Here is a 3,323-nt window from a genome sequence, read left to right as displayed (position 1 = left end):
CCCCCTAGGTGAAATTAAAGTATTTATACCGTACATCATACGGACAGTTTGTTTTTTTAGAGCGCAAACATGGTTCCAAAATAACAATTACAGTATCTTAATTTATGTATATTGTAACTATCAACATTTTATAAAGAGAAGTGTAAATTTTGTTGTATCTAAAATTAATAAAGTTATTAGTCCTAGACAGATTTTTTTTCAAAAATAAATATTGGAAATTTCCCAGGATATGCTCGAAAATTTTCTAGAAATTCTGAAGAAAAGGTTAAAAATTTTGATGGATTTTTTTTTAATTTTTGTGAACTTTATATAAAGCGTGAAACTTTGATTTATATGGTTTATATTAAGAATAAACCATATTTTCATAAAAAATTAAATTTGAAAGGGACTCCACCAACAAACCGCGTTTACTGACCAAATACGTGGATGATCTATTTGCTATTATTAAAACCCAAGATATGGACATAATGCTACACACACTCAACAACTACAATAAGTCGATTAAATTTACAATAGAAAAAGAAAATAATGGACAGTTATCTTATTTGGACACTCTAATAATAAGAAGAAATAATTTATTAACAATTGACTGGTACAAAAAGCCGACTGCGTCTGGGAGACTAATTAACTTTCACTCCAAACATGAGAAAAGGATAATTCTAAATACTGCCAACAACTGCATTAGAAGGGTCCTCTCTATAAGCGACAAAATTTATCATACAAAAAATATTGCTGTTATAAAAAGAATTCTGGAGTATAATGATTTCCCCTTGTCATTGATAAACAAATTGATTCGTAATTACTACGTTGGTACCACTAAACAGGGGACAAATAGAGACAGGGAAAATAAAATTTACAGATCATCGACATATGTTCCAGGGATATCCGAAAGGGTTAAAAATTCGAGTATATATGATAAAGATAATTATACAATTGCGTTTACATATAATAACACACTACGACAAATCTACAGCAATACAAAGGACAAGATTCCGAAATTTGAGAAATCCAACGTAGTATATAAAATTCCATGCAATGGCGACGGGTCCCACGTATGTAATAAGGTATATGTGGGGACAACTAAATCAAAGTTAAAGACAAGGATTTCCGCTCATAAGTCAAATATTAAATTAAGGAACAACTCCTCGGACAACAAGACGGCCTTGTCATATCATTGTAAGAATACGGGACATTATCCAAACTTTGACAACGTAGCAATTTTAGAAAAGGAAAAACACTACCATAAACGCTATACTTTGGAAATGCTACATATTATGAACACCCCTAACAATAAAAGGATGAACTTCAAATCGGACACCGACAATTGCGCGCATGTTTATCGCAACTTAATTCTAAGACAACAACAATAGTATAGGTGTCATGTGTTCGTTCGCAGTCCACTGTCATTCCGTACCTTATATGTTTCGGACAACAACAAAAGAGAGCTGCAGTGATATGCATACATATTTATGTCTTACTGTTCGTTTTCCTATGTATTGTTGTTCGTGGATTTTTGTTTATGATTACTGTATTTTGAATTGTTTACATTCTCATGTTGATGTTTTCTACTGTCTCCAAATTTGCTTGTTTAATTATTGTTTTTTTTTCGCTCATCTGTTTCAGTCGATCAAACATTGTCAAATGTGTAAGTTGTACTTGTTTAGGTTTATACGTACATATGTATTAATGTGTGTAATTATAATAATGTATTTTTCAGTCCTGAGGATGACTTCAGACTGAAGTCGAAATATCGGCAAATAAAAAACAAATGTAAAATCAAAAATTTTGTTTCGATTTTCATATGGCCTTGAGCTCGAAAAATATACAATACTGTATAAAAAATTAAAGTAAAAAATGTTTTAATTTTACAAAATTCTGAATAAAAAGTTAAAAAATTTGTCGAAAATTTGTTGCATTTTTTGTGAATTTTATATAAAGTGTGAAACTTTGATTTATATGGTTTATATTATAGATTGAACTGTATTTTCCTAAATAATTAAGGAATTATTCGTGAAAGTAATTGTGAATATTATATTAGAATAAGGTGTACACTTTCATTTGTCGCCTAGTGTATGACCTTAGTTAGCTGTTATTAAGGTGAATTATTAATTATAACTAACATAACCCTATAAGTATACATACATACATACGCATGTTAACCTAACTGTTAAATCGTAATTTGCAATTCTTAACATTAATTAATAATTTTTTTTTCAACATCTTTCCACCCGCTGCTCTACTCTAAAGGGGTACAAGGAGGACAGCGTTTTATTGCCTGCATTACTGGGTTTCGCCTTAACTGGCATGATTCTAATAATTGCGATCTGCTTGGTTGCACGCAACAAACGCGCCATCGTCTCCTCGGTGCGCATGCGGAATCGCAATGTAAGTAGAGTAAAGCTCGCCACCTGTAAAGAAATTAAGAATTTTACTTTTTCTTGCTTGCGAATTCATTTTTTATTTATTTTCTTTTTATTAATCTTCTGTTTTTCTTTCGATTTTAGGATGTCGAAGAGGCCGGTGCGGATGATAATACAACACTGCTAACCAACGCTAATCTCTCCGATGAGGACTAAACTATGCAGCGCGTCTTTACTAGTTTGACTTAACGCCACTCTACTTAAATAAATGACACACATACATACATACGTACCAAAGAGCTTACATAACTATATGACGGCATAAAAAAATCCAAGTTTCGCCTGCTTCTAACCAATATCTGCAAAATTCAATAGTACGTATGAGTGTGTGTGTGTGGCCAGCATGGAAAGAAAATGAAACGGAGCCACCTAACTAAGCACCCTCAACAATTGCCCACGTTTTCATTAATAACGTTCGTGCGCATACACATGGCGTTTAAATATGTATGTACGTACTATCTACATATTGGGATCCGCTGCTGTTTGCGTGACGACTAGCCACCAATAAGAGTTTAAACAGCTTATACTTTGCAGTCTTGAGCAAGCGAACCAAGTTCTTTGCCTGGTCTGAGCTGGGATGGGAGGTATAATAAGTCACATGAAATTCGATTAGAGTAAATATGTATCCATTCGTTAGTGTGTATATTCAACACATATAACCAACGCTCACACAGGACACAATCAGCATTACTTAAAAAAACAAAAAAAAAACATTTCAAACTTTTAAATTAAACTAATGAAACCAATTAGTATTACCTAGTTATGAACATATATACATACATACATACATAAGTTTGTTCGTTTGTTAAACAAATTGAATAATTTACTTTTGGCCCAAACAAATGAAGTTTTGTCATACATAAAAGCAAATCGACGTTCAAATATTAAGCTCCCAAATTGTAT

General features: G+C 32.2%; 1 long non-coding RNA gene across 1 annotated transcript; it reads left to right on the top strand.

Annotated features, from left to right (window-relative positions):
* Positions 1–2,244: 2,244 nt before the first annotated feature.
* LOC118748437 lies at positions 2,245–2,850 on the top strand. Its single transcript, XR_004994049.1, has 2 exons — positions 2,245–2,385; positions 2,505–2,850. It is a non-coding gene; the product is annotated as an uncharacterized LOC118748437 (long non-coding RNA).
* Positions 2,851–3,323: the final 473 nt, after the last annotated feature.

Source organism: Rhagoletis pomonella, unplaced genomic scaffold, assembly GCF_013731165.1.
Source record: "Rhagoletis pomonella isolate Grant_MI unplaced genomic scaffold, Rhpom_1.0 Rhpom_scaffold_00013, whole genome shotgun sequence".
Lineage (NCBI taxonomy): Eukaryota > Metazoa > Arthropoda > Insecta > Diptera > Tephritidae > Rhagoletis > Rhagoletis pomonella.
The sequence above is the reverse complement of the archived record's forward strand: the minus strand, read 5'-3'. Positions and strand labels throughout refer to the sequence as shown.